At 39.6% G+C, this 13,836-nt stretch overlaps 1 protein-coding gene across 3 annotated transcripts in view; it reads left to right on the top strand.

Moving 5' to 3' along the window:
* The first annotated feature begins 1,570 nt into the window (after nucleotides 1-1,570).
* Nucleotides 1,571-13,836, top strand: part of LOC109936458 (histone-lysine N-methyltransferase 2C-like) — a 304,428-nt gene continuing 292,162 nt past the window's right edge. For all 3 annotated transcript variants that reach the window (XM_048606795.1, XM_048606794.1, XM_048606796.1), the window contains exon 1: nucleotides 1,571-2,611. The gene's annotated coding sequence lies outside the window, so the exon portion shown is untranslated. The remainder of the gene's footprint in view (nucleotides 2,612-13,836) is intronic.

The following is a 13,836-nucleotide window of genomic DNA, read 5'->3' as shown; positions in this document are numbered from 1 at the left end:
TGTTATTCTTTAATACCGCTTTCAGCCATAGCGATGATCTGAAATATGCATTCTTCTCCAAATCTGACCCCTTGCACAGCCTTGACTTTTGTTACTCCACATGTCACTACATTTAAAACGCTATATAAATGCAAGTCGGTCTTGTTAAATTTTGCTTTTTTCCATCGAGTCATGGAGATATACAGCACAGAAACAAACCCTTCGGTCCAACTCGTCCATGCCGACCAGATATCCTAAATAAATTAAGTCCCATTGCCAGCATATCCCTCTAAAACCTACCTGTTCATATACCCATCCAGATGCCTTTTAAATGTTGTAATTGTACCAGTTTCCTTCACTTCCTCTGACAGCTCATTCCATCCATGCACCTCCCTCTGCGTGAAAATGTTGCCCCTTAGATCCCCTTTAAATCTTTCCCCTTTCACCTTAAACCTATACCCTCTAGTTTTGGACTCCCCCACCCAGGGGAAATGACCTTGTCTATTTACTCTATCCATGCCCTTCATGATTTTATAAACCTCTTCCTATCTCTTAACTGTAGTAATAGTCCCCTTGACGTTTTATTGTTGTCAGTTTCTCTTTTTTATTTCAATGAAGATGGAGGTAAAACAAAGATTTGCTATCTTTGCCATTTCAACATTTCCTGAGTTTATCTTATTCATCCTGAAAAGGCCCCATGTCTATCTTACTTCAATTTTTAATTATGTGTCAACATTTGTTTTCATATTGGATTTTATTCTATTTCATTTTTTGCTATTATTGCCTTTATAATCTCTTTCCCAATGCTGTTCTCTCCTTCATTGCAAAATGAACATTTTTAAAAATGTATTTTTTTTAAAGGTTGTGACTTAACTAGCTTTCTCTACCTCACACAACACCATAGCAACCTTTCTGCACAAGCAATTGCTTCTCCTAGTAAATTTGTTCAATATTGAAAGGGGTGGTGGGGCTGCTGGGGGCTAGAGGAAATATCTTTCATTGTTAATGTCCATGATTTACGACACTGGCAAAGAACATTTGATCAATTTATTTTGCTGTTTTGCGCTCTCTTGACTAATGAGTGTAAACCACCAGCGCATTTCACATGGGTGGTTTAACACTGAGCCTGCAGGAGGAACGACTCCTGATCCATTGGGTTTGGAAATCCAGACCAGATTTTACCACGAACATGTTGGCTAATGGTTGGTTAGAAGGTCTCCTCACTTGAGTTGCTGGCTGGTATCACTCCACGGGGTCATCATAGTTGTTCTTGCAGAGAAATTATTGCTAAGCAAATGGTTCGAGTCCATACACAGACAAAAAAAAACACATACACACGCACACACCTCTCAAAATCACCCTTTGAATCGAAGACAGTTGCTTCATTTCTTGGCAAGGGGTTGGGGAAAGAGGAGGTTGCCTTCTTTTGTTTCTGCTGGGTGTTATGAGAGTGGGGAGGTGGGGGGTTAGGAGGAGGATGTGGTGTTAACAAACTCTTTGGGTTGAAGGTACTAATTGTTGCAGGACTGTGACTGACAGAAGGTGCAGGAGGAGGAGTAGGAGGAGGAAGGGGAAGAGGGGGAGTTGTTCTCTGGCTCTTTCCAAGATGGCCACCAATGATGGAGTAATGTAATAACTTTACAGCGCGTTTGTTTGTTTTTTTAGTTTTTAGAAAAGCTCCTTTGACTCCTGGAAGAGGACTGCGAGCGGGGAAATATACAAGGACTTTCGCAACCCCTTTTGATTTTGGAAGAAGGGAGGGGAAATACAGCTGTGTATATAGTATGTCTGTATATTTCTCAGAGAAACCTTTGGATTAGGACTTCAGCCGTGCGTTGGATTCCACCCCCCCCCCTCCCTATCTTTCCCTCCCCTCATGACTTGTGAGAGGATTTGGGAGGAGGATTCACAGACACAGCCACCTAAAGAAAATCTCTTGATTTATATTAGATATTCTTTCACCTCTCTGCTGCTCTTTCTCTTCCTGTTTCCCCTTTCTCTTCATTTCCTCTCTTTTTTTCTGAACGTACAGAATTTCTTCTTGAGTCTATCGCGAAGTTTTTTTTTGGGGGGTGACGGAAACTAACGTCGAAAGGAAAAGAAGCTTCGAAGTCTCTTCCCCCTCCCTCCCTTCTCCACCCGTATTTAGTGGAGTTTTTTTTTCCTGGGGGGGAAAAAATTGAAGTGTCTTTTGAGAGCGACAGAGGAGAGGAAACAACAACAAAAGGCTCGACGCTTGAGGCGGCTTTTCTTTTTCAATATATTATATAATTTTTTTTTGGGACGTGGCAAGAGAAGGAGGGAGAAGGTTTTCTTTTAAGGGAAGAGAAGCGGGGAAGAGGAAAAAGAAAAGCAAATCCACGGAAGACTCTGGATAAATTTCTTGTGGCAGTCGATTTCCGAGCTGAGGAAGACAGAAACTTATTTACTGTTTTAAAATATACACCAGCCGCGACGACAACAACAACAGAAAGAGAAAGCTTTTCGACAGAGGAAATCCAAGTTCGTTTCGTTTGATTATAATTTACACCTTTCCTTTCGTAAAAAAATTCAACAAAAAAAAACAGCCGTTTACACCGATGACAGTTGAGGTCATGAGCACAAAAACTCCGCTGTTCTAGGATTTAAAAAGGTGAGTTTCTCCTTTTTTATTTTAGAAGTTTATTTTTTTCGCGACAAGATAAATGTACACATGTTAAATTGACGAGGTGGTTGCGTGGCTCCGGCTCCTTTTCAGGCCATTGGGGAGAGGAGGAGGAGGAGGAGGAGGAGGAAGGGGGGTCGGGCGCCATTGTGCAAGTTGCTCAGTCATGGTTTGCAAGAGGAGGACGGATCACTTTTAGATATAAACATAAGCTTTATTTTCTTTTTTTCAAGAAAAGAACTGTTTTTTTAAAATAGCTTGCAATAACTTAAATGCATTGTTGTGTTGATACACGTCACTTTTTCTTGCAGTTTTGTTTTTAAACACCATTTTGTTGACGAAAAGAGGGTAGTTAAGGGGGGGGTGGGTGGAGCTGATGGGGGGAAGGGAACGGGAGGGGAAAAAAAACATTTTTTTTCGACCAGTCGGAGACAAAGCCTAGAAGCTGCTGTCGAGAAACTGTCAAACTCAATTTTTCAAGCTACAACTTTTATGCCCAACTGAGTGAGGTGTGGGCTATTGATCATGCTGAAGGCTTGTTAGATGGGATTCTGATGAATGGGAAAGCCATCAGGTCTTGAATATGTCCAAACTCGCAGTAAAACTGCCAAGTCGAAGATGAACCTCCTAGTCATGGGTCTCCTTGTTTGTTTTTACATGACAGTATTTCCAATTAACTTTTTTTTTGTCTGTTTAAAAATGTTAACCACCATTACTTTCCGACACACCGTAAGTGTGGTGGTGAAATGCACACACCCGGTTACGCGAGTTTCTTTTTGAAGCCCATGTTTGTTTTGCCAATTTCTTTTGACAATTAAAAACTTGAAAAAAGCACGTTTTTGTTTTGTCCACTGGTATTGAATGGCACCAGCAAATTTCCCCAAGGTAGCTTGTGATTTCCCCTTTTCCACTCCACTTGAATTAAACAGGCATTAATCAACTGCCATATGCCAAAAAGATTGGACTTCATTTTCCAACTGAAGAGAGATTTAGAATTATGTGAATATTTTTGTTTTAATCTTGGTTTTTATTTTGGCCACTTTGTTTTAAACTGTTTCCTATACTGTGGATATATCAATGGCTAAATATGATTAACAGATTTTTTGATCTTGTTAAATTGCCAATGCTTCAAAAAGAGAGAAAATAAAACTTGATGTGGCAAAGACTGATGTCACCTTTTTAAATTGTGCTATCTCTGTATGCCATTTTATTATAATTTATTTAGATTATGAAAGGCCTTTATTGACCAAGCACACTACTGCAACTGGCCTTTACATTGTCTTTTATAGTATGTTAGAATATAATCTGCAGTTTAAGATTGAATTGGTTTGTAATTTAAAGACCTCTCATAGATGTTTTTAATTGTATATTACACAAGGTCTAATATACATAAGTAAATATGTAATTGGACAATTTACTAGTGCAATGTTGACAGCATGGTACATTAACCAAATGAGCACACAACTGTTCTTTTCCTAATGTTGAAACTGAAGGAAATAATCAGTGTTGTACATTGGTACTTCCGTGTGAGTTGTATATTATAATTTAGTGGCAATCACAGGACTAAAACAATGGCAGAGAATGACATTCACAGGACTAAAACAGTGACATAGAGAAAAGTTTGTTCAAGTAAGTATATGCTTACAGACAATATTGTCTGACCAAGGGGTGGTGGGAGGTGGGGAAGAGATCTAATTTTTCTTTTACTCAACAACTACAATGTGTAAAATTGAGAGATTCTGGGCTGCTGAATACTGTGGTACATATGTCGTGTTTTGTGATGAGGGGGAGATGCTGGACTGCAGACTCCATAACCTGACACATCCTTAACTCCACTATCTACAGGAAAGCAACTCTATTTTAATGAGATAACAAGGTGTAGAGCTGGATGAACACAGGCCAAGCAGCATCAGAGGAGCAGGAAAGCTGACGTTTCGGGTCTGGACCCTTCTTCATTTCTGAAGGTGTACCTGAGATTCGGGTGCGAACCTGGTGAAGCTACATCATGTACATACTAAGTAGAAGCGGCATGCCATAAATGATCCTGCTATAAATGGATCAGATTAAAGTTGTGTAGTAGATATCAAGTTATCTGATGGTGGTGGGCATCTGATGGGAGGAGGTACCTCTGAGATGATCCCAATTAGCGATGGTGGTGCTAAGCATTTAAGTGCAAAAGACAAGTTTGAAGTGTTTGCAACCATCTTCGGCCAGTAGTGAATGACCTCCTGAGTTTCTAAATTACATAAACGAGTCGGCCAATTTGTCTCATTCCATGCAATGTCATGAAATGACTGAAGCCCCTGGATACAGCCTGGATCCTGACAGCATTCTGCTATGATGCTGAATGCATCTATTTCAAAATTAGCCAACTCTTTAACAGGACTGTGTATCCGTACTATTACAATAATAACATCTACCTGACAAGGTTGAAAATTGCCCAGGTGCGACATACGCAAAATGTAGGACCAGTCAAAGGCTGCCAAATGGCCAGATATCAGTCTACTCTTCAGTTGTCAGTAAAGTGGTGGAATGTGCTGTGGGTAGTGGCACACACTCACTGGTGTTCAGTTTGAATTTATCTTAGACTCTTTAGCTTAATATGTCATGACACCCTTGGTCCAAGCATGAACTGGAGGTGAAGAATTTTATAGGTGAGGTAAGATTAAGACAGAATTTGACCAAGTGGTATCAAGGAGACCTAGCAAAATGTTTTGCTCAAATTTTTTGGGGTGGAGTGTGGGCACAGGTGTCTGTTGATAGAGTCATAACTAACAAGATGGTTGTAGTTGTTGGAGTCAATCATCTCAGCCACAGGACACTGCTGTAAGGGTTCCTCAACAATGTTCATTGCTTAAATATCTTCAGTTGCTGCATCAGTTATCTGTCCATCGTTGCAAGTTTAGAAATGGGATGTTTATTGTTGATTGTAGTGCTCAATACTATTCACAACTCCTCGGATAATAAAGCAATTTGCATGTAGTAAGACCTGGACAGTATTTACCTTGGGTTTATAAGAGGCAAATAACATTCTTGCCACACAAGTACTAGGCTTGGATCACCTCCAGCAAGAGAGAATCTACTTCTGGAGTGATTATTTCACATTGGCAACTTGCATTGTCAATTCCGATTTACCTTTTAGATGTACCTCTCTTTTAATGGCAACAGTAACAGTGCGGTGATAACAAGGTGTAGAGCTGGATGAACACAGCAGCATCAGAGGAGTAGGAAGGCTATCTCAGTAACAGTGCGGTATTGAGTGGGTGCTGCACGATTACTGATGTCAACATTCTACCTGTCTGCTCGGCTATGTATAAAAGATGCCATGACTTTATATCATATTTATCCCTTAAATCAACTGGACAAAACAGATCTAATAATTATCACTTTACTATTTGTGGGAGTTGCTTTGCTTGTATTGGCTGCCATGTTTCCTACATATTCCAAGGAGCATTTTGAGATAACAAGGTGTAGAGTTGGATGAACACAGCAGGCCAAGCAGCATCATTAGAGCAGGAAAGCTGACGTTTCGGGCCTAGACTCCTCTTTGTTGGCTTTTGAAACGTTTTGTAGTGGAAAGTGCTAGGAAAATGTGGATCTATTTTTGTATGGTGTGGAGCTATAGCCTACAAAGGATCATAGGCATCTCCCTACATTAAAGAGAGACAATTTCTTATATGTAGCTCAATGGCCACTCCACAAGCATGGGGCAAGGTGAGGAAGCAAGCCTCCGTGAACTACCACAGCCAGTGGAGGGACTGAACCGGCATTGTTGGCCTTTATTCTGCACGACAGTCTTGACATAGAGCAATTGGGCTAACTGTGGCCTTCGTTACTTTATTGGCCTTGGTTTCTTGAAATGCAGTTTTTTTTTTAAACTAATGGAGTCTTCTGAGATAAAATGATCTTTTTTGCCTGCTTGTTTTGTTACTTATTGTTTTGAGCCTCCAAAAGATCTTCAATTAAGATTGTAACCTGCAGCCTAAAATGTCATGTGACTGCTGAAGAATGGGAAAAACGCAAGTGACTTGATTTTCATGGACATTTTCACAAGAGACAATGGCTTGATGAATGATATTCAAAAATACATCTCGTTTTGATTAAGCAAATATGTTAGTCATTTCTGCTGCAGTTATTGCTGTAGCAAGTTCATCTAAGTAAAACATGACCAGCTTGATTAATGAAAGTTTTGTAGCAGGCTTTAGGAGAGGAAAGATGTGCGTCGGTGAAATAAACCTGTAAAATAGCATCCACAATTCAATAGAAGAATTCATGTTGCTGTACTTGAGAAAGCTCGCACAAAACACTTGCTACTTGTCCCTTTCTGCGTGGAATTTGTTTTCTGACTGTACTGAGATTTTACTTTTTATTTCTTATATAGAGATTTTCTAGTTTGCCTTTCTAGATACTAAATTAGTTACAAAAAAGTCACAAATATATTCTATTTTTTAAAGTAATCAGTGCGAATAGTTTGAGTGGTTCTACTTCCACATCAAATAAGTTGCCAGAGTCTTTAACAAAGTAAAACAACATTGGCTTAACTTTTAATATTTTGCATGGCAAACTAATTTAAACTTGACTGGTTGGAGGCTGAAAGTTAGGGAGTGAATTGCAGAGCTTGGAGTTCAGGTGCTTAAAGGCATGGCTACCACTGGTGGGGTCATTAAAATTTAGGGATATTGATTAAGCTAGAAGGAGGAGTGCAATGATCTGAGGTTTGAGATTGGAGGAGGTCATAAAAATAGGAAATGTATGGCTGTGGAGGAGTTCAAACACAAGGATGAGAATTTTAAGATGCTGGTTTGGCATGTGAAGCTATTCTTCAGCTCAGTGTGTTTACAGCATTTTATCTTCTGAAGAGAGGCTAGTGCTGTTTCCATAAGCCCATGAACTGAAGCTATCAAATGGGAAAGTTTGGCCCTGACAACTATCTACTCTGAATTTGAGTAACCATGCAATCAATTGATGACATTCAAATAAAGCTACCAGATATGTCAATGATCAACGTGGTCATTATGAAGCAGAAGACAAATCTCAAGTAACTATTAGTATTATTGGACAGGTCTGAGACTTTTTCCCTCTTCCTAGCTGTGAGAGAACCCACTGTAAATCTTCACATCAATATCCACACGTTTCAAAAGCAGAATAATTCCTGATACAATTAATTATGGACACGACAACGGTGATACTGATAAGAACTAGGTTCACCAGATTGCTTCTAATTGAAATAGTTTGTTTTATATCATTGTAAAAACATAAGATTAATGGATCTATCAGTCGTGTTCCATTGAAGCTAACTTCTGGGTCATTGGACTGTCTATAATTATGTAAAAATCTTTACTTCCTTATTTGTATTATGATGAACTCTGCTATCAGTTCCTTTGCTCATTTTTCTTGCAATGCCACAGGAATCTACTGCATGTGATGTTTACTACTGAACCACCTTCATATACTGTAAACTCTCATCTAAATTCATGGGATTCCTGCTCATAAAGCAACGATCCATTTGCTAAATCATGGGTGTGCAGTCGTTCAGAAATTCAGTTGGATAATGCAGATCTGCAAACTTGCTGTTCTATAGAAAAACTTACTGTACAGAATGAAAGTATTTAACCTATCGTATCTACCGGTTGTACAGTTGTCTATTCTAATCCCACTTAATAGTACTTGGTCCTGTAATCTTCTCAGTTACAGCACTGCTGATGTAGGTTTGTTTTAAATAAACAAAACTGGGCAACAAATTCTGGCCACCGACCATTCTCTGGGTGTCAGAGATCTATAGCACAGTAAAAGACTGTTGAGCCCATTGAGTCTGTGCTATTCAAAGTCAAGCACCTGACTATTCTAATTCCATTTTCCAGCACTTGGCCCATAGCCTTGTATGCCTTTGCATCGCAAGTGCATGTCCTAAATACTTTCTTAACTGTTATGAGGGTTTCTGTCTCCACCACTCTTACAGAGAGTTCCAGATTCCTGTCACAGGCTGCGTGAAAAATTTTCCTTAAGTTTTCTAAATCTTTTACAAATCACCTTAAATCTTTGCCTCCTGGTAATTAACCTCTTGGGGGAAACAGGTCTTGTGTTTACCCTATCCAAGCCCTTCATTATTTTGTAAATCTCAATTAAGTCACCATTCTGTTTCCTCTGTTTGAAGGATATGCTGTTTTGTTTTCCTATCTTTCAACATACCAGCAATTTAAGTCCGGGCAATATTCTTGTCTGTACTTTCCAGAGCAATTGTGTTTTCCTTATGATGCCATGAACCAGAATTGTACACATATCTCCAACTGTGACCGAACCAGTGTCTTCTATAGTTCCAGTATTAAATCTCTGCTCTTGTATTCAGTACCTTGGCCAATGACAGAAAGCATTCAACGTGCCCAGCTACCTTCAGGAGTCTGTGAATGTGGAATCAATGGCCTCTTACTTCCTCTCTGTCTCTCAATACCCTCATGTTTATTATGTATTCCCTAGATTTGTTTGATTTCCCCAAATGCATAACCTCACATGTCAGGGTTATATTTCATTTGCCACTCACTCAACCAATCCATTGACCTCTTCCTGTAGTCAAGAGTCATTCTCTTCACTATCAACTACCTGCCTTTTTTTTTGACAGCTGCAAATTTCTTAATCAAGCCTCCCATGCTTAAATCTAATCTATTGACATATAGCATACTCAAATTAAGGGACCCAAATCTGAGACACGTGAAACAGCACTAGAAGCTGCTTTCCATTTGCAAAAACATCTGTCAATCATTATCCATTGTTCCCTCCACTGAGCCAGTTTTCAATCCAACCTGCCACATTCCTCTTTATCCCATAGACTTTAAACTTGCTTGCCAGGCTTCCACTTCGGACCTTGTTGCATTGCTTACTAAAATCCACGTAGATAATATCCACTGCACTAACCTCGTCAGTCCTCTTGTCAGTTCTTCAAAGAATTCAATTAAATTAGGAAGACTCAATCTTCCCTAAACAAAGCTGTGCTCATTATCCCTGAATAATCCATTCATCTCCAAGTAACGTGTAATTCCATTTCACTATTCTGTAGTTTGCCCACCACTATGGTCAGAGTAGCTTATATTTCAGGCCATATAACGGTCATCTGTGATATGCTGTTACTGACTTGGTAATACCAGGCCTTGGTATGGAAGATTTTTTTCAAATTAATCATTTTTCTTGGGTTTTTTCTTCTGGAATGGAGGGGAGAGAAAAAGCATGCATGGACTTAAACTGCTGCTTTACAACTCATCCTTTGTTTTTGAGGTGGAAAAATATGTTGATCATTTATTTGCACATTGGCGTGAAGTGGTCTGTGTATTAAGCCATACCTGAATACATACCTGAATACTTGAGAAAATATTATTCCTTTTGTTGCTACTCCATGAATTTGATTCCCCTCCCAAGTAACATGTGATACATTTCCATTGATATTGGGGACTCTTATTTCTTACAGCCATTGTTCATAACAATTAATACAGGTAACTATTTACTCACTGTCGTTTGTGAAGGCGCTTAAAGGTTGCGTAAAGTACTTTTTGCTTACAATATACATAGTTTATTGTGTACGAAATCAGTCTGAGACTTGGAAGAACTTTAACCACAGTAATGGACATTGAAATAAATTTTAATAACACATACTATTGTTTTAAGTGTATTTTGTCTGGTTTCTTTTATGAAGAAAGGTTGAGATAGAAGTACGGAGCAGTCTACTCAAAACTAATAAATTAAACTGCTTGTGAGGCCTTGGGATTTTTTAAGTTGGAACAATAGAAGCAGCCTGAATGGGTGGGGTCAAGCTCCCACGGAACCAGGATTTTTAGCTTTAACTTTGTCGTTGCTGGGATCTTTAAGTTGGATGTGGAAGCTCTTATTCCTCTCTCTGTTATAGCTAAAAGGAGGTTCTCTTCCTGCTGCTAGAATTGTTTGTGAGGCAATCTATTTTTCTGAATTTGCCTTTGCCAACGGTGTGTTTATGGAATGTTACTTTATTGCAATAGGTAATTAGTTTATACATATGATTTTGTTAAGCATTTTGGTAGTTATAGTTAAGCCAACTCTTTTATATTTTGCCTGTATTTCAACTGTAGTGTAAAAATGAGGTGATTTTCTTAGTTAAATAGTTTGTCCAATCAAATTGTATCTTGAATGCAACGCCTTACACCTACCTTTAAAATAAGAAAGCTTAGGATCTGGGCCATCTTTTTAATGTTTTGAGGGAGTTTGGTCTGGAACGTAACTCATTGGGGGCTCTTGTTCGGATCAAAAGCTCTAATTTCAGCTTGGGTTTAGGAATGTTGGACTCCAAGGCAGTGAGTGTTGGTTTCTGTTTTAATCTTAGGTGTTGCATTTGGTTGGTTTAAATAGTGTGTGCCTTGTGTAATAACAGCTCTTTCAGACAGTTTCCTGGGGGTGGAAGAAGTCACTTTGGGAGTCTCTCAAAGTGAGTAAGGCAAAGCTTTTGGAATCAGCAGACAAGCTGGAATTGGCGTTGCCTTTCTCCATGCAAAAGGGGGAGGTAATTTCAACCAGCTCGCCATTTACAATTGCTGGAAATGCCATTGGAATCATTGGCCATGGCTAAAATTCAGTTGCCAATGAAGCAGCTTGAACATGAAAAGGAAATGAAACAGTCTGAAATACGATTAAAAGCAGAAAGAGAGAATAGGCCCAGCCGAGGACAAAGAAAAGGAAAGGGTAGCTCTGGCAGAAAAGAAAAGGAAGCCCCTGGGAGGAGAAAGGGAGGGAGAAAGAGTTTTTGAACTTGAGGTTGGAACTGAAAACTCAGTCGACTTAAAAGGGGGAGATAGAGGTGAGAGGTAATAGTAATGATGAAGACAATGATGGAGAGCAATCCCAGGGGTAACCAGTGACAAGATGTTGGCATGGTTAGAGGATTGACTGACCCACAGAAAACTGTGATGGTAACGGGGTCTTTTTCAGGATGGCAGCTGGTGGCTAGTGCAGTTCTGTAGGGGTCAGTGTTGGGACACAGCTGTTCTCTCAAACAGTCACTTAAAGTTTACATGCAGGTTCAGTTGGCAGTTAGGAAGGCAAATGCATTGTTATAATGCATTTCGGGAGGCCTAGAAGACATCAAGAATGTGCTGCAAAGGCTGTGTAAGTGTTGAGTCTGATTTCTCTCCACAGATGCTGCCAGATACTGAGCTTTTCCAGCAACCTCTGTTTTTGTTTCTGTTTTATAGCACCCTGTGTTTTTTTTTTTTTGGTTTTTATGGGGCTGAATAAGGCCCTGGTCAGACTGCATTTGGAATATTGTGTATCTAAGGAAAGGTCTGGCTTTGAAGCAGTTACACGTGAGGTTCACAAAGATCCTGGGGATGAAAGGCTCGTCATATGAGGAGTGTTTGAGGACTCTGGGTCTGTGCCCAGTGGAGCTGAGAAGGATGGGGAAGGGGAGTGTCATTGAAACCTGTAGAATACTGAGAGGCCTGGATAGAGTGGTCGTGGAGATGATGTTTCCACTAGTGAGAGAGACTAGGACGTGAGGGCACAGCCTCAGAGTGAAGGGACGACTATTTTAGAACTGACATGAAGAATTTCTCCAGCCAGAGGGTGGTGAATCGTTGGAACTCAATGTCACAGATGGCTGTGGAGGCCAATTCATTGAGTGTATGTAAGACACAAATAGATAGGTTCTTGATTAGTAAAGGGATTAAAGGTTACTGGGAGAAGGCAGAAGAATGGGGTTGAAAAACGGGTCAGCCATGATCGAATGTTGAAGCAGACTTGATGGGCTGAATGGCCTATTTCTGCACTATATTTTGTGTGCCCAGAGTGAGACTCGGCACAGCTGACTCTGAACTGCTCCAGAAATTGAAACTTCTGGGCAATTATCCTTCCTATAACAGGCTGACCAGAACTGCATACGGTACTGTCTCCTTCCCCTATTACCTTCTGCAGACACCCAACACCAAGCCAACCATGACTTGGTGCCTCATGAACCTGACCTACCCCTCATCTATTGGGTATCCTTTACTTAGCCTATACGGTTATCTTTTCTCAGTAGCTGTGAAAGTGGCTTAAGGATCTCTGAATCCTGAAATATGTAAGGAATCACCAGGAAAAAGGGATGTGGTTTCAGTGGTGACCCACTTTGCTGTTGGCTGCGTAGGTTCCTCACCTGGACTAAACTACTTTAGTTGAAGAGGTATCTGCCCAGAATATTGCACTGAGAACTCCTTTCAAGGTAAGTGTTCTTTTGTTTTTGTTCAGTCAGGATCAAAAATATTGTTTTTGATCCTGACTGGAAGATCTGGGCCAACATTCACTCCAATTGCATGCTACGCCAGACATTGGAATGAAAATAGGCCTCATTATAAAACAAATCCTGAACTATCTTGGAGCGATAAATGCAAAATACTGCTAATGCTGGAGAAATTAAGCAGATATGACCAGCATTTATGGAAATAGAACCAGTTAACATTTTTTCTCCAATGCGAGGCTGCGTTTGTATTTTAGAGTAATGTGAGTGATATTCATATTGAGCTAAATTTTTTAATGATATTAAATTAAATATGCTTTCAAATTTTAGGAAACTTTTGAGACATCTTTCTATGATTTGTTTTATACAAAGCGTTTGAAGGTTGCGTGTGTGTGTGGAACTTCAATGTTGACAAAGTCCCAATAGTAGACCTATTAGTAAAATTGAAACCCATTGGATTAAGGTGTAATAGAGGCATGAATTGGCTGAAAGACAAAGTTGAAAGTAGATTATTAGTAAATATTTTGTTTTATTTCTGACTGAAGGGAGGTATGTGGTGGAGTTAATTTAGGGTAATTGGCAAAAGAGGCAGTTGGCAAGAAAAAAACATTTAAGTGCAGCAGGTGATTAGGACCTGGAATGCACTGTTTGCAAATATATTGAGGCAGTTTCAATTGGGGTAGTCAGGAAGGAATTGGATTAATATGAAAATAGAGTTTGAGGCTGTGTGGTGAAGGCAGGACAATGATGCTAAGTGAACTACTTCACACCAACCAAAGGCTTTCTCTACTGTAATTATCCAATGCTTTACATTTATTACAAATTTTCTGGAATCAAGACTTCTATGGAGGTTAGAGTGCAACCTGAATTGTTAAGTGACTCGGGTGATTAAACTAAGAGAATTTGAGTATTGCTGTCTAATTGTTCTATTAGTTGTCATGCAAATGTATGCTGGTGCTCTCCATGCAATTGTTCTTGATGAAAGATT

The sequence above is a fragment of the Rhincodon typus genome, chromosome 2, assembly GCF_021869965.1.
Source record: "Rhincodon typus isolate 14 chromosome 2, sRhiTyp1.1, whole genome shotgun sequence".
Lineage (NCBI taxonomy): Eukaryota > Metazoa > Chordata > Chondrichthyes > Orectolobiformes > Rhincodontidae > Rhincodon > Rhincodon typus.
Note: the sequence above shows the minus strand (reverse complement) of the source record. Positions and strands in the feature narration are given on the sequence as shown.